General features: G+C 43.0%; 2 protein-coding genes across 8 annotated transcripts in view; both read left to right on the top strand.

Annotated features, from left to right (window-relative positions):
* Positions 1 to 22,378, top strand: part of TMEM177 (transmembrane protein 177) — a 40,604-nt gene extending 18,226 nt beyond the window's left edge. For 2 of the 6 annotated variants that reach the window (XR_008467812.1, XR_008467816.1), the window contains 5 exons: positions 6,729 to 6,822; positions 11,549 to 11,652; positions 12,126 to 12,190; positions 13,092 to 13,191; positions 16,543 to 22,378. The gene's annotated coding sequence lies outside the window, so the exon portion shown is untranslated. Of the gene's footprint in view, positions 1 to 6,728; positions 6,823 to 11,548; positions 11,653 to 12,125; positions 12,191 to 13,091; positions 13,192 to 14,625; positions 14,770 to 16,542 lie in introns of all 6 variants that reach the window. The other 4 variants (XR_008467815.1, XR_008467817.1, XR_008467814.1 and 1 more) reach the window with 4 other exon arrangements.
* A 2,215-nt stretch (positions 22,379 to 24,593) lies between these two features.
* Positions 24,594 to 24,899, top strand: part of PTPN4 (protein tyrosine phosphatase non-receptor type 4) — a 120,637-nt gene continuing 120,331 nt past the window's right edge. The window contains exon 1 of one of the 2 annotated variants that reach the window (XM_054210358.1): positions 24,594 to 24,756. The gene's annotated coding sequence lies outside the window, so the exon portion shown is untranslated. The remainder of the gene's footprint in view (positions 24,757 to 24,899) is intronic. The other variant, XM_054210359.1, reaches the window with a different exon arrangement.

Raw genomic sequence — 24,899 nt, 5'->3', positions numbered from 1 at the left:
TGGCCAAATGAAAGCTGCATGATCTGAGGTTGGATCTCACGTAGGACAGTTATGTCAGACTAGGACTAATTGCCACATAACACTGCTAATATGTTTGTAACAAAAATTGGGTCATATATAAAAGCAATCCTGTAAGATTTTGTAAACCTATATTGTGGATTAATACCTTCTTTCAGCTCAGCAGTGTATTTTCATATACTTCTTTATGGTGATTTTCACCGGCAGACCCACTCTTTAGTTTTGTCAAACTCTATTGAAGTTTTTTCCTGGTCCGCTGACTTTTCCTGCCTACAAAATGCTGTCTTTCACCACTCTCTCCTTACTCATTCATTAATAAATGTAGCAAATCAGATTGGGTTTAGTATGGTACATAGGGGTATTTTGCAATCAACCTTATGTGACATAGAAAAATGACCAAATATTTCTATTCTTTGTTTTCTGTCTCTGAACCAGCTTTTCATTAATTGGTATCCCTTGACCACTTCTCTTCAAAAGCAGCTTTTTGCAAGAAGAGTATAAATTTCCATTTAAATGGTGATATTCATTTTCTGATCACTGTTTTATTTACTGACTCAAGGAATCATAGAAGACTAGAACCAGAAAAGCCACGTTGCGTAACCCCAGCCATAAGCTCCATCTTTTTTGGATCTTCAGGTGATGAAAACTAGCATGACTCCACTATTTGTAGTGGAATAATGCTGACTTGTGTCCAGTAAGAATCTCAGTTTTTATTGGCAATGACCATAAATGGGTAGGAGTTATCCAAGAGGCAACGCAGGAGTTATCCAAGAGGGGCATCAGAAAGGACAAGTGGACCTGGTGCATAATAAGAAAGGATATATGCACTTTTTCTAAGGTTTTCTTATGTGGACATGGATTTAACATGTTCTGTTTCTTACTGATGCTCTGACAACAGCATCTTGGCATTGGGAAAATAAATTTTTCTGCTCACAGCTTCCCACAACCATTTAATTATTCGGTATTTGAGAACTTTGAGATTTCCTAAGGAAAAGTGATAGGATAGGGTAGGAGTGAAGAGAAGTCACAGCATGTGATGCCACAACTCATGTAAGCTCGGGCATAAGAAGAATTATTTATTTTAAAAGAATGCAATATCCATCCTTTTATTTATGTTTTGCACATTTACTGTGGGTCTATAGGACGTAAATCACCTATAAGATTTATTTTCCATTAAAATACAGAAATTACAACCGCATTTCCACTTATGAGTGTGTATGTTAGAAGCAAGTCACAAATTTTAATCATGGACTAGAAACTCGGTTGACGTAAATCGCAACAGCTCCTCTGAAATCAGCAGAGTTACATGAATTTATCTCACCACAAATTTTGCACCAGTGTATTTTAAATAGATTCCAAAGTGGTAGTCAGTTTCACTGTCCCAAAAGCTAAGCTAATCTAACCAGAAAGGTCTACTAGCTGACAAGGAACAAATAATGAATATTTTATACGTTTCTTCCTGTTTCTTGAATTTGGTCTCATGGTTATTACATAAGGTGACTGGCAGGTTTATATTCAATACAACTAGACTTCCAGTAGATGTCCTTTTTCCTTTTCAAAGCAGCAGAGCAGTGGCTGTCACACCAGTATAGCAGGGGAGCAGTTACCACATCCTGGCCATCCTACCTGGATTTTCAGAGTGCCGTACATGCCAGCCTGGCACAGGCTGGGGAGAGCGGCAATCGTCAGGCTAGTCCCCTGACCTCAAAGCATAATGCGTTTTGTTCACCATCAGCCTAAAGGTATTGTATTCGGTCTGTTTTGTTTGGTGGCTGGCACTGGGGGGTTGGAACAAAGTGATCTTTAAGGTCCCTTCCAACCCAAACCATTCTATGATTAACAAAGATAATTTTTTTAATAGGATAAGTATTTTGCCCTGTTAAGTATTCGCTGCCAAGCTGGCTGCTGCCATGCAAATTTCAAAGTATCTCATGTAACTTCATTCCTGTGTGAGGATGAGGATATCTTCTATTTGGGGATGCTTCTCTGATGGCTGTAGATGGGCATAATCTACTTCCTTTATGTAAGTATGTATTCTGAGTCACCTTAAGAAGAAGTAGAATGGTTGCGTTGGAAAAGGCTTGTTAGCTCGAGAGCTCAGTGACAGAAGGTTTTTGCTGCAGAACAGTGAGAGAGCTTGAGACTGTCTAAACCTATAATCTTTTAATGTGCTAAATCTCTGTTACCTAAACTCACAGTCTTTTTATATTATGGTAAGCTTGTCATAACTTGCAGATGTAGGCTGGTGAATAGTGCATCTTATATTTAGTAAATAGGAAAAAGAAAAAAAAAACCAACATTAAACCTTCCCTGTAGAATTTTTTCCACTACAGTGCTTAAGCTTACTGGAAAAATCCAAGATGGCATAAATTGTCAAGTGCTGAGACACAGTTAATACAGTGCAGCTTTTTCCCGGGGATAAACATTCAAGGACATTGTAGCCTTTCTGCTTAAATTCTGAAAAAGATGCAGACAAAGTAAATATTAGGTTTGTGCTCATTTCTTTTCTTTGCACATCAGGTATCAAGGCTCTTGCCAGTTTTTATTTTGGCAAGCCTGATAACCAGGTTTGCTGGCCGAGGCTGTAGAGAAACATCCTTTGTTGGCAAGATGGACTAGATGACCTAATGCTCATAGCTGTTCCTTTCTACAGCTTCTCTACGTCTGGTAAAGGTTGCGGCACTGTAGTGTTGACTTACTGAAATCCTGTTGTTGCTATTACTTCTTGACTACTGAAGTTAAAGATACTTGCCCATAACAAAATAAAGCATGTTTTATTTGAAAGATGTGAGCATTTATCAAAGCTCTGTCACAGGGTTTCATGTCTGTGGGCCACATTTTCAAAGGTCCTCCTAAGGGTGTAATAAAAATCTACTGAAACTTGTGAAGTGCTGGAGAAGATAAGTGATAGTCTGCTCCTTGAACACAAGGTAATGAACATCATCTCTTGGTAATGAGCATTTCTCTACTGAGCAAAAGGACTTGGAGGGACAGATTTCCACCTATATTACTAGGTGAGAAAAATCTATTCAGCTCTCTCTTCCCTCTGCAGGAGTGCTATAAATGCACCAAACCGTGAAGTTAAGTGTTTTTTATACCTTTTAATGACAAATTGTCCATGTTACAGACTTTCTTTTAAAAGCAGGAACTATGTAAGGCACTTCTTCAGGAAATTGGCTTTCTCCTCATTAAGCTAATCTTTTGCCCCAGAACATAGAGTATTCCACACGGTCACAATTGCTGAAACATGCTCTCACCATAAAGTCATTAACGAAGGCAGCTAAGTAAGAGATACCATTAGAATCATTACCTAGTGACAAGATATAAAATCATTCTGACATCTCCTCTCTTAGGCTGAAATCTGTTCTCATTTGGTGTTTCGTTATCAAGATAAGAATTAAAATAGGAAAGACAGAGTTTAGCAAATTTGTTTCTGATCTTGAAGCCATATGGTCCTACTGCACGATGGTAACTGCTGCAGCCTCCATGAGTAAGGCAATAGCAGAAGAGTGGCGGTAAATAAAAATGTGGGAAAAAAAACATTCCCATGGTTATTAGTCTAAAAGACATGAAGTAGGTGAATGCAAAATTGCCCTATGGTGGACAACCACCATTTGCCATGGCTGTCACTGGGCCTGAGTATCATATCCTAATCCACTATCTCTGCAACAGCATCACCTGGGAATCGCATCAGGCCAAGACCTGTGCTGCCATTGTCTTTTCCTTCTCAATGCACCAAAATTTTCTTTTAAAAGTAGTTACAAATTAGATTTTTCTATGCAGAAAACCGACAAAGTCATAAATATCTGACTTTACATATGATCAGAGACCAAGACAGAGTTTAAGTAGCAGGCAGAGTAGACAGAGCCCCTGTTTTATGACTTTGCTTTCTGTTTGTTTTTTTTTATTTTGAGGACAAGGGAGACATATTTAACAGGTAACTCTGCATTATTTTTTAGCAATGTGTACATGTGTTCTATGCGTTTCTTTTCTTTTGCTTCAGTGATCAGGAAACACAAGTGCAAAGCTAAGTACGATTGTGTAGAGACAGGGATATTGTAATGCTAGTAAACAGTTTGCCAAAGCCTCATCACTGCAAGGAAGCAATAACGCCAATTTTGAGCTAGAAGCTGTTTTTCAAATGGCGTTTCATTCTAGCAGAAGGGAGCATGATCTGCTGCAGGAGGGTAACATCTGTGCATAGCACTGTAGGGTGCTTCTGCACCAGCGTTTTCGTTTGGCTCAGGAACACGCTTTTGAATTGCCTCTCCCAACTCTGCCGCCATCCCATGCTTTGGGACGTGTTGCAGGGAGGTCTCACAACACGCCAGCTCCTTTCCTGAAGGATGTGCTCTGAGATGCACGCGTAGCTCCCGTCACCTTAACTGGTTGGCCAGGGCTACCCCCCGAGCCCCCACATTCATGCAAACCACACACCAGGCCAACATCACAACCATCCTGTGAAAGCCTCCCTCTGGAGGCATTATTTCACACGCTGAACTGAAACAAATCCAGCTCCTTGTTGTTGCCATGATTGTGGTAATAATAATAATAGTAATAATGACGATGATGATGTTTCACAACAAGAAGGGTCATCATGCACTGTGGGCATGACCTAAGAGGGAGGGAGCTCTGATCATTATGGACACAAGTCAGCCTGTGTCTCCAGGAACTGGGAATCACTGTCTGGCCACGTTTTATTTCACGGTATGCACATCCAGCCTGTAATTTAAAAGGGGAAATACTTGCCCTGAAACTTATGAAGTACAGGCTGTCCATAAGGTTTTGCACCACAAAATGCCATGGTGATCCTCATTTGGCCATTGGTGATAAAGGTGAATTTTGTTCAGGGTGACTGTGTGTTGGTATTTGAAAGTCAAAGCAAAGATGACAAAAGCAGCACCTGTGTTGCGGGGCTATGTCTTGGAGAACATTTGCACGGCTGCAGAAATATCTGTAGAGTTTGTGTGTTTGCAGTACTGCAAGCAGAGCATTTGATCAGAGACTGGGGACTAATAACAAGCAAATATAAACAGTCAATCTTAAACAGATAGATAAGAAAGTAATGGCAGACGGAGTGCGGTCAGGAATTAAAAGAAGAAAAGGGCAGAGAAAGATCAAAACCAACCTAAACAATGTCAGTGGAGTAAAGACATACCAACCAATATATAACCAGTGATTTCATATTTTGAACTTTTGACTCATTTTTCTTCCTTGGTTTCCTATGTTTCTTTTATCTCCATTTTGGTCCCTGAAATATTGTAATAGTGCAGAAATCCACTTGTGTGCAAGAGCTTGCATGTCTGAAGCTATGATTTTAAGTACTTCACTATGTCTGTTTATTAGCCTAGACAGAACCAAGCTCAATGAATAAATAACAATAGTTTATCCTAAGGAAATTGATTTGGAAATAATTATTCAATGGAGGAAAGTGCCAATATTTCAGTGCAACATTTGCATGACCTATCATTTGCAGAGCATCATTCAAACATATATTGAGGTACTGAATAAAGAAAACATTTATCCATAGTAAGTATTTGATAAAAATATTGCCCAGATTTGCAATGAATAATTCAGTCTGCATTAGTAACATGCGCATGACTGTGCACATTATTCATACCTTTATAAATGCTGTGCTAAATTGCTACAGGTTAATAGGTACTTATATCCTTTTCTGTGTAGAATGCTATTAGGTCCAATTTTTCAGAGATACTGAGCCACCCAGAAGTTTAAATATGATAATGAGCTGCAGATATTAAGTGTGTCTGTAAATGAGGCAACGTTAGTCACAGGGAGGCTGTTTGGGACCGGCACGAAGGGATAACGCAGCAGCCTGAACGACGGGCATATTCTGCAGGGCTCTGCGGAATTACACATGTATTAATTGCACCCTAAATATTCTTTTCTCTTCAATACACAAGACATATTTAGAATGGATACAATTAAGTGTTTAAAAGCTGATTAGAAACTGACCACATTGCTGGTGGAAGTATCTAAAAGACAGACAAGACTGATTACTGGACTCTGCGATGAAAGCTGACGAACCCCCATGAAAAACAAGGCACAATAATCTAGAAAGCTCACTGCAAAAAGATCTCCCCGCCATGCTTCTACTTTGTTTCATTATAATTGACATTTAGGCAGGCAGTGGGAGTCAGGCAATGTAAATAGCTGTGAATCTGGCATCCCGTTGTTAAGCTCTGGACAGGCATTGAAAAAACCCATGCTCTGAGCCATGGAGATGTATATGAGGCGTATATAAGAGAAGGGAGAAAAATAGAATGTGAAAGAGTAATAACATTTTCTTTAGATTTAGCTTTTTGCACTGATCCAAAAAGCTCATCATTTTAAAGCAAACTGGAGTTGTTTGATACCATAACATATGTGGTTTCAGAGAGGATTTAAAGTTAAGCTGGTTCAGTTATTCACCCTTTGACTTCAAAGAGCTCTCCAGACTGTATCAACCCATATGTCTGGTTAAAAGTTCGCATATGTTGTAAAGCAGTTTTGATAACACAGCAGTAATATTGCCATAACCAACAGATATTAATAACAGGTCATTAAGAAAGCATTGTATGTATTTATATCACACTCTGTTTATACACTCCTAACGGACCATTATTTCAGTACATCGAGCTAGCCAGTGACCCTAGAACAGGGATGTGTGCATGACTAGATTGTGCTAATAAAAACATTCATTATTTTATCAGGAAGCCATGCCTTGAAGTCTGCTGAAGAAAAGCAGAGGATTATAGCGCAGGCCACCAAGAGCAGAAGACCACGATGGTAGCGGACGCCTTGAAGGTACAGGCACAGGACGTTACGAGAAGCCTTAAGCGCAAATCGCAAGTACTAAATTACTGATCGCAAGAGAAATGCAATCTTGGGAGCTGGGTAGAACCAGTTTTAGGGCCGAACTGGGGCATGTGTTGAGTTGTGTAACAGCCTATTGCAGCTGGCTGGCAGCACAGGTGGAGACATCTTTAGATGGTACACAAGATTGCAAGAAAACCGACTAGTTGCACAGGAATCTTATTTCGGAATTGGGTATGAGAATTGATCACTCTGATATCTTGTATTGATACATATGTAAAATTATTCACAATGATATTTGCTCCGGTGTTGTATTGCTTGTGTGTGGTTTGAGGCTTTGGTTGTAATTTGGGTGCAACATGCAGAAAGCTGTATGTTTTGGTTTTCCTGGAAAAGAAACATCAACGCTAATTGCTTTGTTTCTTAAAACACCTTTGCTTTAAACAAAGCTTGCAGACCTTCATCATCCCAGATGACGTCATTCCATATGTCCAATTCGAGCATAATCTGGCATTGTAAATATCTGAAAATGACTTCAAGAAGCAGATATGTTTAGACAGAAAATATGGGCTTAGAGCCTATACTGTCTTTACAGCAACAAGATTATGATCTTGTGACTGATCTTTAAGCTAAAGAAACCTGATTTGCCATGTCTGCCTGCTATTATTTTGTGCTGACGTAGGCTTGTAGAGCAAATCAATAAATAATGTTTACACAAAGCTGTACTAGAATCATGTAGGTTTTATAACATGGTCACACCTCAACAGCTTGATGATGTCGAGTATGTAAATTAAAGATGTTCCTAGTGCAGAAAATGATGTTGCATGCTGTAAGTGAAAAAGCTGAAATACTGACTTACAAATTAGCTGTACCATCCGGTGAGCTTGTTGAACAGCATCCCTCCGGAAGACAGCGGTAAATGTGAATGATCAGCCATGAATCCACTTAGTGGATATTCTGTAAGAATGGATTTTTGAGTCCACATTTTTCATCTGCCAACAGTTCTGAAAAAACGGTACTTGTGAAATGATTCCTTAGTGCAGACATTTGGTGCAGGGCTGGTGTTACAGCTCCAGGACCCCCTTTTTCTGACAGGGAGAATAAAGCACTTGACTAGGAAATAATGTGAATGGGATTTTCATCCACCATACATTGACAGTGCACCTCAGCTGGGTGTCATGGGCAGCAAACCTCCCTTGGGATCACACAGGACACTGAAGGTTAAGGCAAACCCACTTTTCTCCTCCTCCTCTGGGACAGAAGTTTCAACCTGTAGAAACAGCATAACTTCATTCTTCAGCTCACATTCACACCTCATTGCTAGAGGCATTACTCTTTTGTTTTGAAACCTTCTTATCACTTCACTTTTCCAGATTTCACCTGCTCTCCTCTCTCCTCTTTCTCTTTTTTTTTTTTTTTTTTTCATTTTTGAGAGCTGGCATTACAGTGCTGCTCTAAAGGTGAGAGAATTACCCTTAAACAGTCTCTGAGAGATGCCTCATTCTCAGGTGGTTCTTTTCCAGTGTTATTCCTGATGTTGTCTACACAAACGTTCTCTGTTTCTAGGAAGTCGTTGATCTCCGCCGTATCAAATCTTAGCATCTCCCTTAAGGACCAAGAGTTTCAAACAGGCAGAATTCTCTCCACTTTCCTTTTTACTTTCTATCCTTGGTATGTGCCCTCCGGCTGATGTATTCTGGCTCCCCACGCTGCCTCCCTTCCCTCAGCACGCTTCATTCTGGAAAGCGTTGCTTTGCAAGTACCTGGCTTCCTCTGAGGAGCAGGAGTCCTTTGCTTTTCCCCTCACTCTAGGGGAAAACGAGGTGCCATTGGCAGCTCTCGGGAATAAATAGCTGCAGCCTCCAGGCTGAGACGGAAGGACACAGCGCCTTCAGACCAAGCTCTGGGGTAGCTCGCGCTGTGTACCCAAGCAGGTCTAACCCCCCCAAAATGGGCTTACGTAGGCCACGTCACAGTTCTTGTGTGCAGTTTTACCATTAACACTTCAGTAAGTGATGGTTTGTGTTGCTCACTTCAGATGTAACAGCTGTAGGTCGCATGATGTAAAAGCACAAATGCATCTATTTTGCTGAATGTCTGCGTGGCTGCATTTTAAATATAGTTTTTCTGTTTATATTTTCTCTTGAGAGGGTATTCATGCAAGAATTACCTGCATCGGTTTGTAATGAAAAGACCTAAGTTATGCCATTTTTCAGCTTCAGAAAAGATGTTTAAACTTTATTCCAGCAGGATATAATTCTTTATTTCACTAAAGCAAACCCAAGCTGTTCAGGCTGTTACAAACAAAAAAACCCCCACCCAAACCCCAACCTGGCAGTTTCAGCAAAAATTTAACAGCATTAAATGATGCATTGGCTAAGACTTCATTACTTTTACCAGGCATAGCATGCTGCATTAAAAGTATTATTAAAACCGGCCTACAGTTGTCAAATTAAGTTAATAGGTCGGAGGCCCATTTGGCCAGACCCCTACACAGCGTTTGGCAGGACGGACCCCTGGGCTTGGAGACGCGCAGCCCCTTGGCAGAACTGCGGCGTGTCGGAGCTGACAGCCCAGAGCTGGCCTGGCACTTCCTGCTGCCGAGGAGGGAGGTGAAGTTGGAGATCACAAGCGATGGGCTCTGGGCATCTCTCTGTATAGAGCTTGTTCCGGGATTAGTGGATTTTGGGCCAGAGGAGGCCACAGGGACCAGTCCATCTGACCGTCCGCCTAGGGAATTTCACCCACTGTAGCTGGTAAATTTGTCTTGTAGAGCTCAGATTACTGCATATTAATTGAGCACTGTATTAAAAAATAAAAATCCCTTTTTATTTCAGGCTCAGCTTTTGCAAATCACTAATATGCAATGACAAAAAGCTTCAGGAAAAATGTTGTGAGCCTTGGGTTAGAAGCCGAGAAGTGTAATTACTGATGTGCGCAACAAGCTATTGCACGTGTGGTGAAAGTGTGATCCTGGCATTGATTTTTCCATTACTGTATCAAATGCCATGTGTGAAGCGTTATCAGTGCTTCAGCGGGTGTGTATAAAAATCTGTCATTTGCTACAGCTGCCTCAGTGCCTGCCCTCTAACAGCCCGAAACCTGCCACATGCCCCCCACCGGGTATTTCGGCAGTGTGAGAAGTGATCACTTTTGACACCCGACAATGAGAGAGAGAAAGGGGAGATGGCAGCGCATCCTGTCTGCAAGATCCCACCCTCTGCGGCGCCACGAAGGATGCAGGGAGGGGAGTCCGGCTTTTGCAAAGGGAGCAGAAATTAAGGGAGTAATTTATCCCCCGATGTTGTGGTGGGAGACAGCACCCGGGGAGCGGCCTCCTTTGCTCGGGGTTGGGTGAAACACTCTGTCTTGTCCTCTTATTAAGCCACTGATCCAAGGCAGACATGAAAAAGAGCCTTTCTGATCTGAAATCTGAAACTTCCCACAGTTCCAAATTCTACATAAGGACATATTCCAAGTCCCCAAGATACAACTGCTGTGTTACCCACTTGATCCACCAGCCAGCAAATTTGTTTTTCAAATGCAATTGGTAAAATGGTTGCTCGATCAGCTGTGTCACATCATAGCCATCCTGTGCAAAGCCTTACTTCCTTCTCTGCCCCACCATTAGAGATTCTTTACTTTCCCTAAAACATGGGTGAGGTGCCTTACTAGGTCCTCAGGGCCACAAGAAAGGACAGCAAAAAGAGTCAGAAACGGCAGATAGGAACCACCACCTTTCAAAAGGTGGAAATTTTGGGAGGGAGAAAAGTATAACAAGATCCGGGGAGGTGGTGTCAGAGGCTGCGGTTGGAGGGGTGGTAAGTGGAGGCAGGGGGATGCATTAGGATCGATGCAGTGTTTGGATGAATCCAGTAATAATGATCTTGTACCAGCCCTACATCTGCTCAGTCTGGAAAAACTGATCTGAGTTCAAGAGGTTACAGGCAAGAAGACAGTAAGCAAAAGACAGGGTGGAATTGGGAGAGAAAGGCACGATCGGGGGAGCAAGAGGGGATAATGAGATAAGGTGTCACAAAAGCAGTTCAGTGTGTCTCTAATGTGTTACACAGAAAAGACAGCGAAAGACTGCTGAGATTTTCTATCATAGGGTCAGGCGCTCTGGTTTTGTTGCTGTATTCTGTGTGGTTAACTGGGGCAAAAAAGCCTATATAAGATTTGGGGGTTTTCCTTACAAATAGCGAGAACAAGCTCTAACCCAGAGACGTGGGAAAACTAAATACCTCCTCCCCAGTTTTCCTTAGCAAGCAAAATTTCTCCACCTGCAAATGCTCTGACACTGCCCAAAGAAGCTGGCAGTGGAGGAAAGGGAACATGGGAATATTTTTTGCTTTGTTTCCTAGTACCTGCAGAGAAAGAGTAACGTTTCCCTGCACCCTCAAGCTTCTTTTAAGTTTTACAATACTCCGTCAAACTCACACTCCTCCCACCTCCCCCAAATATTGCCTTATTTGTGGCAATAACGTGCCACAAAACTAATTCCGTAAGAGTCACGCTGTCAACTGACCCCACTCCTGCTCTGGTCATGGAGCATAGTGTCTCTCTGTCAGTCTGGCTCCACGGGAGCCGCCTCTCTGGTCCTGCCTGGAGTTCCCCGCAGCCTTACTGAGGCACTGGGCAGGCAGGGCTGTGGGGGAGGTAGCCCGTTTGCCATCTCTGACAATGACGGTCTCTCTCTGGGCTGTTCACTTGCCAGGAATCACATCTCACAGGGGAGACCTCAGAGCCGTTCTTCTACTTGCAAATGGTGCTGCTCCACCAGCATCCAGAAGACTGAAGTCCTCTGCCTGACCACCAGAGGTGTGTATTTTGAAAAGATGACCTGAAAACCACCTGCTGCCCTGCCACATTCACCTTTCCCCATGGCTTGTGCCCCGGGTATGCCTCCAGCTTGGCCAGGAGATACTCTGGTCTTTATGGCTACTGCCCAGCGTGACCTCTCTGTTGGAAGGCTGACAGCAAAATTAGAAATTAATTTCAAATCTAGTGGTGGTTTTATTCGATGCAGCTGCCCGTCCGCTGGGAACACTATTCGATCCCGAGATAAAGTCACTGGGCACTGAAAAGACTGTGCAGAATAACAGTTTTCAATCAATACTGACCTGAGCTGAAGACAAACCCACCCATAAGAGACAAGAAGCTCCGCAGAGCTCCCATTTACAGTTCCCTTCAGCATGATGAATCCCTATCAACAGCAGATCCCTTCTTACCTAGGTTTGTTATGAAGCAAGCTCCATTTCATTTAGGTCATGGCCTTTTGTTTGATTTTTCAGAGAATTATGACCTACTTGGTGGCACGGCTTTGTGCTTGTTTTCGGCTCTTCGGAGAAACTAATAGGTAAGTTAAGTACCAGATGACAAGCATTTATTTTTAATACTAGCCTTTCAGTGTAACCAACTAGAAAATATTTAGGGTTCTTCCTTGTAAATTTAACAGCTACTAGTTCTGAATCTTTTTCTCCTGACCTCGATGAAGTCTCCTATACCTCACTGCGAAGCATTACCTGAAATTCTGCCAAAATGAAATCTCTGGCCTGAAACACAGTAAAGAGTCCATAGCTTAGAATAATGCCAGCTAAAGTGATCTAAGCATTATGATATGTTCTAGAATAAAGAAAAAAAAATTGTGGTGTTTCCCCCCCCCCCTTAATCCACCTTTCTCTATACTAATTTGAAGATGAGCTTGTGAATGGTCAATAAGGAGGCCAGGGCTCAATGACAGTTTGCTGAGCATCTGGCCTTGATCCTCAGCTGATGCAGATCACATATATTTTGAAGTTCATCACATCAGCAACAGACTGGGTTCCTGAATAGTAAATATTTACTTCTATAAGGCCCTATTCAGCTTTAACAAGACACCATTTTCTATTCCAGCTCTTGTGCCAGATTAATTTCAGATAAGCAAATTAAAGCATGTTACAGCAAGACAGGGAAACACAGCGGTGTTTTGAAGCCACATTTTGATTTTTGCTGGAAAGGACGCATGTCACTGATGCTGTACCTTAACCAGGTCATATTGAAGTTTCCCCAAATTATACTTGCCCCCTTCCTGAAACAATAAAAGTGCTAGCAGTTGGGCTGTAGCACACAGTGCGTTCCTGAATAGTGTGACAAATGTCAAGGTATATATAATAAGCGGACCTCGAGGAATATTGGGTTACCAGAGACTTGATAGAGACACAACTCTGAAGACCTTACTTTGCTAAAACAGTCTCTGAACTTCGCTTTTCTTTGTCCAGGTGGAGACTCCAAGACAGGCTGTATTGCATTTATCCAGTAAACTTGTCACACAAGAAACGTTGTGCAGAAGTGCTCGGTCGGGTCCGCCTTCGCTGAAAGGTAAGAGGATCCCAGGTTGTTTACTAGAAGGTATTGCGCAATTTGCAACCCAAGTTAAAAACCAGGCTGGCAGGCTCTGTGGGAGCCACGCTGGATAGCACTTCCCCAGCTGCCTGGGTCAAAGGCTTCTATAACGTCAGGAAAAATAATGTTTATCATCTGTGATATTATTTGAAGTGTAAGCTTCGTTAAAAATTTCGTCTACCGTAATTTTTTTCCAGTTAAGTATGTGATTTTGGATTTCTCAGATATAAAGGGAAAAAAAGGACTACCTCATTGTATTGACGTGTATTGTTCAGTTAGTTTTAGATTTTGTGGCACTCTCTTGGTAAGCCATTTCACCCATTCAGGTAATTATCTGATACAATTGCACGTGAGTAATAATGCCAGGATGCACAGAATTGCTTTATCCCTCTTCCGTGCGGCACCAAGTAAGAAGCTCGGATGAAGTCAGCGCTGTTACTCCAATGTGAGATGCATTAGTCCCATCTTCATGCCACACAGATACATAAACAGAGCGATGCTGTCACTGTTATGTTTTAAACACTTTATTCTGTGCCGAGTCTTCAAATTTATGTTATTTGACTCAATAAATGTTTGATGGTCTCAGTGTAGCATCTAGTGGAGAAAGGGTAAATAACAGAAAAAACGCAAAGCAGAAACGTGCCATTAACCCTTGTGCATGGCAGGGATGAAAATGTCAGCTGTTGGGGACAGGGGATGCTCCCTTCCCCAGATCATTCAGCAAAACGCTTCAAGGGTGTTTCTCACCTGCTTTACCATCAGTTTTGCGTTTCTTCCGTTCATGCTAATGCTGTCTCCAGTGTAACTACAGAGCTACTGTTCCCCAAATTCTGTCCTGTCTCATTCCCTGCACAACCCAAAGGGTGCCGGTGTTGCTGCAGCGGCTGGTTGCACTGGAAACACCGCAGCCAGATCTGGCTCAGAGTGGACTTGGCTCAGGACTAGTTCTGGACTGGCAGCGCAGCCAGACCTGGTGGGGCTCGGGGAAGTTGGGAATGCACAAGCAAAGCAGGAATTGTTCTCGCGGCCTTTCTGCAGATTTAATCTGGGATTTAAAGGTTTAGCTTTTGAGACATATCAAATCTCAGCAGGTCCTGAAAAATATAATGTCCTCTGTGTAGTTACTTAAAAATAGCAAAAAAAGCTTAGAGTTACATTTTTAACATTTTTTTTTCCTGAATGTCCTTATTATCCTGTTTATAAACAAATTAGAGTAGAATATCCATGGCAAAGGATAAGAAAGCTTAATTTTCAATAACCATGAACTTAACAGAGTATAGAATAGAAGGCTTGTTTTATAATTATTTTCTTCAAACTTTATTGGGATTTTTTCATGTGCATAATGTCTTTAGCATTTTATGGGGAGGTGAACAAAGCAGCACAAATCTGTACACCAGAATCTGCCTCTAGGCACAGTTCATAGTGGAGAGCCCTCCAGAAGCACCGCTGTTAGAGGAGGGAGACAGCTATGAAATTAATGATGGGGCTGCAGAGCTAGTTCCTCATGATACGGCATGGAAATGTGCTGCCTTGGGCAGGAATACAAAGTAGAAGGTAAGTATGTCACTCATTAAGAGCACCTCTAGAGAACACTGTGATTAATCCAAAATTATCTGAGATAAAATTTCTTTGCAATTCATGAGGACTCTGTATATTGCCACACACATGTAGCAGGCAATTACAGAAGCATCCACATTAGCCTGGTTGCACTAACCAGTATGTGGCAGGAGACTCAAGAGTTACCCATTCTGTATTTGTCCTTGCTAAATCTTCCAAGCAAGATAGAGATGTGTTCAGATCTTAAACATCTCCTTCATCCCCACTACCCAACTGGAAGGCGTAAAGTGGGGGGATTCTCATTTTCCTGCCTTGGTGCTGCCTGCGAGCAGCGAGGCTGCGAGCTCATCGCCTGAAGTGCCTTTCAGCTCTATCCTAATCTCAGTCCAGCCCCTCGTTACTTGATGTTTTCTTGTTCCTCTGAACCACTGGGGGTCCCATCGGACGATCCCATGAACAAAAGCTCACTGGAATCAGGATAACTACCCTGTTTTCTGAGAACTTAAGAAAGGGCAGCAGACATCACTGAAAAACTATCTCACAGCAGTCCAGTAAGTGACAGAGCCTGGAGCTGGAGAGCTCCAAGTTTTTACTTCTTAAAAGTGGAGAGGAATTACTTTATGTGCGCTTTCCTTTGTCCTCAAGGTAACTTGGGAGTATCAGTAGCAACTCTACTGGTAAAGCCAAGCATTCAAAAAAGAGTTGGTTTCCAAGATTGTGAAATACAAAATACAGATGCGTTTTAATTTGCATTCTGTTTTTTCTAGCTTTTTCAACTTTCATATTTCCAAGTCCCTGCAACTATTATGACTAGAAACATCGTCATTATCATTCTTATCATCAGTACTATGGCTGCTTATAACAGTAGTACCTGAAAGCTAAGATTCTTAGATAATAAGGAAATTTCATGAGCTGTGGGCAACATTACAGACCTGCTATAGATCAGATAAAAGCCACATTAAATCTGCAAGTAATTGGTAGCCTTGCTGGTGGTGTCACCAGAGAGATGAAGCCATCCTGTCCTCAGTGTGTGGTCCCTTTGCGGTTAAGCAAGATAGGTGCAGGTAGAATAGCGATGTCAATGCAGTACAATGCTTCATTATTTTCAATGCAGACTGCAGTCCATAGGGCTGACACTTCACCCTGTATTGGCTTCTCTGTTCTTCTATGCCTCTGCTAACCCACAAGCCAATATTGTGGCTGTGAAAGCATCTCCATCCATACTATTTTAGGGTACCTATATTTTTAAATAAAAAGGAACACATACAACATTTTTGCAGTCTCGATCTGAAAATAAATTTTTTCACCCTGTTAGAAAATGCAGTGAGCTGAATTTTGTGTAAATGGTGATGGTTTTTATTACAATTAATCTGGCTAATTTCTATACAATCAGCCCAAGCCTTCTAATCATTTTGGCTATTTATAACATGAACTTCGGAACTACTTCAGGAAGCCAGAAAGTGAACATTCTATGAATCAAGAATTCAGAACGAGTTGTACAGTTCCTGGAAGAACTTAACTGGTCAAAAATCTCTCTTGACAATTTTAATTACTTTGCAGGGAGGCCAGAATGTGGGTGTACCAGGAAGAAGTTTGCACATATGTTTTGTTTAGCTGAGTTGGTGCTGTGCCATCTTTTGTCTTTTTCTTAGGAAAGGTCAAATTTGGCCTTTGTACAAAATTTCTGTACTGCACACTCAAATAGATGGTTAATGCAAGGTAAAAGCAAACCACAACAGTCAATAAACACTCTTTTATTTTTCTCTTTAGAGATACTTGTAAAGAACGTTTACTTTTGAAACATGTCATGTTATATTGCAATGAAGAAAGATGTTTTCAGGACTGGAGTTGCATTTCTGGCTATGGCTTACCAGTAGGGGAGAAACCTTTCACTGGTGCTTGCTGTTGGCAGACAATGTCGACCTCAAAACCTCAACTGTGAAACTGCGGAGCAGTGAGAGGTGACATACGGCCTCCTCTGTGTTTCAGATGAGTGAGTAGTTCTGTACAAACTTTTGTAAAGAAGCCTGTGAAAGGCCAAAGTAACCAAACACTACATTATTTTTTTAAATCCCCAGCAACCAAACGGGAAGGGATGACAGAGCAGCCATTTTCTCCTCCCTTCTTTTATATGTATTTGCGTTTTTCAAAACATTTCCCAATGTTTTACTTGAAACGGACCTCAAATATGAAAACTGCCCATCTCAAAGCCTGAGCTCATTCTAATGCTTGCCTTGCAGATCAAGGAAACAAAACCAACAAAAGCAACTTCTTTACAGAGGTGGAATGTGTATTGCTTATCTACACAGGCTGCATCAACTTAAGAGAATAAAATGTCATGGCCTTTGCTCAGAAGTGGAGATCTTAGCAACAGAAATGTAAATAGCATTGAGTACAGAATGCAAGCTGCACACATACGACATCTGTATTAGAATCACTGCTATCTGACTTTTAGCTTTGAAAGAAAACTCTCTACGTTCCTGAAAGTTACCTAGAATTCAGCCAGATACAGGTCAGTGTAAAGTTAGAGCAATTTCTCAGGATAGATATTTACAGAAGGAGAAAAACAATAAATTAAAGCCTGGGGACCTGGAATCTGCATGCCTGAGCTGCTCATTTCAAAATACTCATTGGGTTTTTAATTTTTTTTTCTTTTCACTACAGAAAGAAATTGATAACAAAATTGAACAAGTTCTTTAGAAACTGAGGTCACCAGTACTCTCTTGCTTTTTGAATGTTTCTTTTTCTCTTCTCAAATACTCCAGAAATTTTCTGTCAAGTTGCAAAGCCAGGTGGCTTTGGTGGCAGTTCTTAGCTGAATTGCTTAATGATGGACCTAGAAAAGGCAAAAACTATTTTAAAACATGCAACATAGTTCAAACCAAAGTTATAGGCTCGCTGCAGAAATTACTGGGTGAGGTTCTTTGGGCTAAGTCAAAGTGGAGGTCTAATTAAATGGTCATTTTTGGCTTTATATCCATGCAAGTGGTTTGCCTAAAATAAGATCACTGTGGATCTCATCTCAAAAGTTTGATCAAATCCCTTTTAAGGTTCTAAAAATGTTCATTAGATGTTTCATTCCTTAAAATGTTTTATCAGGATTTTTCATGTTCAATACCCACAGGATATGATAGGAAGCAAAAAGTCTGAGATAGACGTCTTTCTGCTTCAGCTGTAGTATAAGAAATATAAGGTGGTGGGTCACACCAAAGGTCCAGATAACCTGGTGCCCTGCAGTTGCCTATAGCAGAAATATAAGGACAGAGCAGTTACAGTTTCATTTCTCCTCCTATTTACCATCTCAATTTCTGGCAATCTAAGGATAGAATTGGAGCCTCTGCCCATCTCTCTGAAAGCAGTCTTCCATTAATTTGTCTAGTTACTTCTTGCAGCCCTTAGTATTTTTGGCATCTAAAGTATCTCATGACAATGAATTACCCCAATTAAGAAGATGTTGTTTAAGTAATACTCCCATTTGTTTGTTTTACACCTCCATCTGAAAAAAATATTAATAGATTCATCCTAGTTCTTATAAGAAATGAGTAATTGCTCCCATTTGTCGTCTATTTTCCAGGTAGTCCCAGAGTACTTCACCTGTCGTACTTAGAAGGCACTCCATCTTTCTGATAAATCCGGTCACTCTCTTTTGTGTTTTTTCATATGTTATTCTGATGCTTAAGATGCTACCACATGTCGAGGTGCTATAAGCAGAATTTTGTGTTGTATTAAAGGAAAGAACATGATTTCTGAGGATTTATAAAGTAGTAGTATATTTTATGTTTGCTTTTTCATTCTCTTCTTATCAGTCACAACTGCCTCTCTGAGCACCAAGATAACAATTTCAGAAAACTGTCCATAGTGACTCCAAAGTATCTTTGCTGACTGACATGAACTAGTTTAGAGCCCACTATATTGCACAGGTAGAGAAGCTTTTTGTTCTCCTCTCATGGACATCTGTGATCATTGCATTGTAGCTGCTATTTTATCACCTACTCAGTCTTTATCGTGATTTTTTTCTTTGCTAATTTGTGCCAGAAGTCTTGGTTTTGGTTTTCCTGAATAATTGTGAATCACCGGAAACCACTGTCATCTCACTATTCAATCCTGTTTCACTTACCACTGGTGAGCATGTTTTAAAGCATAGGGCCCTTTGGAATCTCACTGGTTACTCCCTTCTTTGTGATCATTTACCTGTTACTGATCACAAAAGGAGCTCCCCTCTTGTGCTTTGTGAAAATGTTTGGGGAAATCTGTGTACAAGATTGCTTAATCTAGGCTGCATGTTAAATGTTTTTTATGTCGTGTCTATAGTCCCCTTATTGTTCAGGCAGGGAAGATACACTGAACACGCTCTGTCTCCCTCTGTCCCATACATTTGGATTTCCTTTCTGTGGAAATCAGACTGAGAGAAAAGGCAAGCTGGGAAGAGAAAGAGAGGAGGCACGAGACAGCAGAAGATGGTACATACTTGGTCTTCTTCCAACAGGGAGTTGGATTACAGCTGACAGGGACTCCAATGTCCCAATGTTTATAGAAAGTCTATATAAGCCAGCTCCTCTTTATCAATGTTTGCTGACATTGCTGGCATTTTTAAAACACTACCAGATTTGCAGTTTAAATCTCTTCCCATTATATGGTGATGAGCCATATGTTAGACTGACTGGTCTGTCATTTCTAGGTTTCCCCTGAAGCCTTTTGTAAAAATTGGAATGTCATATGCCACTTTCCAGTCCTCCAAACAAAGTTCACTCCAAACCATAAATTACAAAACACAGTTAATAGCCTGGCAATTTCAGATCCAAGTTCCTTTAGAACCCTGGCAGGCAGGTACTGTACAATTTACTGACTGGCTCCAAAACCATACATACTAGGTTTTGTGAATGTTTTTTTTTCTGATTGTGCCCCTAAAAAAGATTTTGTTATGGCAATCGCCTCAAAGTCTGCCATAAGGAACAGTGGTAGAAAAAAAAAGTACTTAGCTTTTCTCCTGTGGTTTCTTTGAGTGCTTCTGATATACCTCTGTTGCCTGCTAGTTCCACATGTTCTCTGGCAGATCTCCTGTTCTTGATGTATTTGGAAAAGTTCTTATGCTTCAAAATATTTTTTTGGCCTGCTTTATTATGGTTTTATATTTAACTTGCCAGAGTTCTTCCTATTCCTCTTTTGGCAGAAGCAGAAAATAACAGTATTCCACAAGTGCAAATGCACAGATGGCATTCACAAAAGGCTCAGGTATTTGCAGTGGGTATCTAAAAATGCAACCTTGTGCTACTTTGATGCGTGTTAAAGGCAAAGGAGTTTGTTGAAGGCTGGATGGAGAAAAAAGGATTTAGGAAAATGTGGTCTAGCGACTGTAGGTACTGATGTTTCCCATCAGCTTTCATTCTCAGTGTATTCCTAGAGGGTTATCTTTTAAATATATTTTTAAGAGAAATACAACCAGCCTCCAAACTGGGTAATAGCTGCAGCAAGCTTATTAACACAAATTATTATTTCACAGTATTCTAACAACTAGTATTGTGGAGCCCTATTGCACCAGGTATTGCACAAATGTAAAGAGAAAGTTAGCTCCTGCCCCAAACAGCGACGTGATTCTGCCCCCATAGCTCACCTAGGACACCGCTGAACAAGCACGCTCGGTATTTATGTCAATACTACATTTTAACAGGGATACCAAAGCCACGTTCAAGCACAAACTTGCCTACCATTCACACTGATCGGTGGAACACTCCACGTGGTTATTTGGCCAATCTCACTTTAAGGTTGTGCCTGTGCCCCTGAAGTTTACATGAGCAAGGCGTGTATGTCTAAGTGTTTTGCTGAATCAGGACCCCACTTTATAGAAAATGGTATCCGTTATTAAACATACATTATGCTTGATCTTAGTGTTAAGTGCCTTGTCTCCTGCCCCTTTCCCAGCTAAACTCCACCTGTGGTGAGAGTCATTCATCCTGAATTGCTTTAATGCAGTGTTTAAGTATGTCATCTTGGCAACAAAGCAGTTTGCATGGTATTTCACTGAGAGGTTTAAAATCCCATTCACATTTTTAATATACATTTCCCTCACATAAATTATCACAGCCTGGTTGGCAGGTCTTGCACGACTAATAAGGGTTTTGGCACAAACACATACCACAGATCTATTAAGTAAAGGAGAAGCTTTTGTTTGTTCCTACGTTTATACGAGAGCTGTGGGGTTTAACTTGTACAAAATAGTTTAAGATACTGGCATTTTACTAGCAGGACATTGCTAGTCATGAGACATCATATCCTCCCCAAAATGCATAGCGCCAGTACAGATAAATCCCCATGCACTGGTTTGAAAATTAAGCTCTTGCTATGTGAAGCATCTATGCAAAAGGCAGCTTTCCTGGCTTATATGCGCAGGCAGACTGTAGACGAAAACTTGCTCTTTTATAAAAGAGACCACTGCTGAAAGAGAAGTGAGCTGAATGCACTTTTTACATATGAAAGGAACGTGCTCTCTTTCGAGTAAATAATGACAGAGTGCGTTTCAGTTTGCTTTTTCTCATTCATAATTTTGGCAAGTGATCAGTCAGGGTATATAACACGTAACTCAGAAATCAGAATTCTGCAAAGTAAGTTCTCTGCTGAGCTCCACGTTATACGGCCTGAACAAAGTCTGTACGCAAACATCCTGCAGTGCAATTTTGCTCCATTGATGTTGTAAGAGCATGAGCTGGAGAACTTTGTCTCAATATCTATTTTTAAAACATTTAGCGCTCTTGCAATGTAGGCCTGACCTGAAGTACTTTGCGCAGGGTGGGAATCTTCCACTGCCTTTATTTAGGGCTTTGAATCAAGCCTTCTGTAAACAAGGAATTATAGGAATAATAATGTATTGCGAGGAAATAACTTTGGAACCTTTAATATCTGTATGTGTCACCAGTTTTGTGTTAGATTAGCAAAACATATCCTTTCATAACAGCTTAAGGTTACATTTGCCAAACAAATGTTGTGTAGTTCTGCAGTCACATTGAGTGGTTTGGATTGCTTCTCTATTACATGCTTTGTATAAAGTAATGTATTAATTATTGTTATTCTCAAATTGAACATAACTGTATGTTTGATATAAACCAGGCTCAAGCGAAGAAAATTATACGAAAATGTGAGAGGCAGACTTTGAAGCTTATGTGCAAAGGGATTAAAATGCATCTATGCAATTTGTGAATAAATTTGCCATGATCTGAAAGAGAATTATCAGTAAACCAAGACAACTCTGCAGCCAAGAATCCCTTTAATGCACAGAAGAATATATCTTGTCCAGTGCTCGAGAGGCTGGCAGTAGTTCAGAATGCAGTTATTGGATGTCTTTAGGTGCACCGCAATCAGTTTGTCAATGTAACTATGGAAGTGTTTGAGAAGAGCTGCGACAACGTGGACACAATAAGGAATGGCATTACTGATGCTGTGTGTGTTATTTTGGGGCTTTATGAAATCATTGGCCTAGGAATTGTTCAATCCAGGGGAAACATTCACATTTCAAACTTTGTCTTATTTATAGATTTTCATTAATAAAGTTTAAATAACAGCATTTTGAGTGTTTTCTAATAATAATAATTAAAAAGTCTATTATTCAAAAGTCTTCCAGAGATTGTGCATTATCTAAAATTCCTGCTTGACTACCTGCCCCTAATTCAGTCTTCCAACCCTCGATTCAACTTAGTTCTGAAAGAAGATGAGACAACTAGAGATCCTGCGTGTCCTAATACTCACTCAGGAAAAGTGAAAGGAGGCTAAAAAGTGTTTGGATTATTTAGTCCATTGAAACAAAGAGGGTGTAACTGCTTTCTTAAAAATAATTGGGGGCAAATACCACTAAAAGATAGAAAGGTTATTTAAGGAAAAGAACAAAATTGGCACAAGAACAATTCAGGCTGAAACCGTACAGAAGGTTCCCAAACATCAAAAGAATGAGATTTTAGAAAGCTTCCTAATTAGAAGAGTACATGCAAAGTCCCTTAGTATTATTCTGTATCTTGCTATGGTTAGGAATTTAGTTGTGAAATCCAAGAACTCATTCCCAACCATATACTCTATCTCTGTTATTTGGTAAGGAGCTTGTTCCAAGAGGTTGTGTTTTAATAAATGGACATTAAAGACATTTTTAACCAAACCCTTTGACACATAGTATAAATACATGAAAGGACTGAGTTGTGTTAAACCAAGTCTTGCAAAGCCAATCTTCCCATGGGCCACGTATGAAAATCTTTACATGCCCAAGAGGCACCGTACACCTCGTACCTTGGAGAACTCCGGCAAGGACTCAGAGGCAGAAATGACTCTAGAACATTTGCAGGCTGAGGCTGGCTGGACACGTGGTCAAGACCAAGGGCTACCTCATTAACACTGCCCCGTTTCCCCCTCTCTGGCTCATTTCCTCCTGCCGTGGGGGATTTTGACTACCCAGCAGCCCTGATGTCAATGCTGCCATTTAAGGGTCATCGCCCCAGCCTGGCAGTTGCAAGCCAGCCCCAAGAAATTGACAGCCACATTATCCACATGTCGCTGAAGCACATTATTGCTGCTGCTGAGGCAAGCGGTAGCTCACTGCCCTTGTTAAATGCCTCCCTCAGCTCTGCCTTCCCATTACACTCTTGGGTTCCCGCGGCTCAGCCTGCTGCCCCGCTGCGGCCCCGGGGCTGCCCTCCAGGGCGGCTTCGACCCTCCACAGGGGGGTCCCCAAGCTGCACCCCCGTCAGGGGCACTAGCAAAGGAGACGGGGAAGGCCGAAGTTACACCCCGCCGCCTCACAGCCCCACTGCTGAAGGGGAAGGGGATTCCCGCTCTCCCCGGGCCTCGCCGTCCGCGGGCCCCACGGGCTGCCTGCGCTGACGGCGGTCATCCCATGGGGGAGCGGGGACCGGGAGAGCAGCCCGGGGCTTCCACAACCCCCCTCGGGAGCGATCTCTTCCCCCAAGCGAGGGCAGAGCGGCAGGAGGTGTCGGCCACCGCGGCGGGCCGAGAGCTCAGCGCCCGGTAGCGTACAACCGTGACCGACGGCTCAGGCGACCAATCCACGCTCACGGACGGCCGTGGAGCACCGCCCCCTTGACTGACGGTAGACTCACCCAATCAGGCCGCGGGGTGGACTCTCAGCCCTGCTTTCTCTCTTTTACTGACAAGCAGCTGGGCCAATCAAAAAGGAGAGCACACTTCCCTTTCCACTCTCGCGAGTTTTCATGACCTGGCTCCCGTTCCCCCCCTCCTCCCCCCCGCCGCCGGGTGACTGCGCAGCCGCCATGTTCGTTGCTATGCTGCCAATGCTGCCCGTATGAGGCGGGAGGGCGGCTGTGAGGGGAGGAGGCTGCTGTTCCGTCCCCCTTCTCTCCCACAGACTCGCTCACTCGCCGGCAGGGAGGGTGCCTCTGCAGAGCCCCGCCGTCTCGGCTCTCCTCTCCCCTCCCCTCCCCGCTCCCCTCCACCTCCCGGCCGGGGCTCCGCGCTGCTGTGTGTGAGGCGGCGCCGTGCCCCGTGAGGGGACCCCCGGCCCGCGCGGCACCCGCCTGCCCCGCCGTCCCCTCGCTGTGAGGAGAGGGGGGAAGGAGAGGCCGGAGGAGGGGGTCCGCCGCCTTCCCCCCCGCACACACTGGGGCTTCCCCGTCCCTTCCTCCCCCAGCTCTTCCCTGACCCCGGTCCCTCGGCCCAGCCGCCGCAGTAGGATGTGGCCCTCGCCGCTGCGGCCGGGCGCGGGGCGGCCGCTGTCGCTGCTCGCGGTGCTGCGGCCGGGCCGGTGGCTGCGGGGGAACTGAAGGCGGCGCGCGGGGCTGCGGTGCGGGGCTGCGCGCGCGCCCGCCCCTCAGCGCGTGCCCGAGAGTCTGCGGCGCGTGCCCGACAGCGCGCGCGCGGGGCTTGTTTTTTGGGGGGGGGGGGGTCGCGGGGCGGCAGCGGCGAGCGCAGCCCCCGCGCCTCTTCCCTCCGCCGTCCCCGCTCCATCTGGAAGGACGTGGCTGTTATATGAAGGTAAGGCGGCCGCCGGGGCGCCCGTGTTTCCGTGCTGGGGGGAGCGGGGTGGCCGCGGCAGGAGGCTGGGGCGGGGGGCGTGCTGCGCGCCGCATTCCTCTGCTGTGGACCCCCACCACCCCCCGCCGGCTGTGGGGGCCCAG

Source organism: Rissa tridactyla, chromosome 7 (assembly GCF_028500815.1).
Source record: "Rissa tridactyla isolate bRisTri1 chromosome 7, bRisTri1.patW.cur.20221130, whole genome shotgun sequence".
Taxonomy (NCBI): domain Eukaryota; kingdom Metazoa; phylum Chordata; class Aves; order Charadriiformes; family Laridae; genus Rissa; species Rissa tridactyla.
This window is presented reverse-complemented; position numbering and strand designations above follow the sequence as displayed.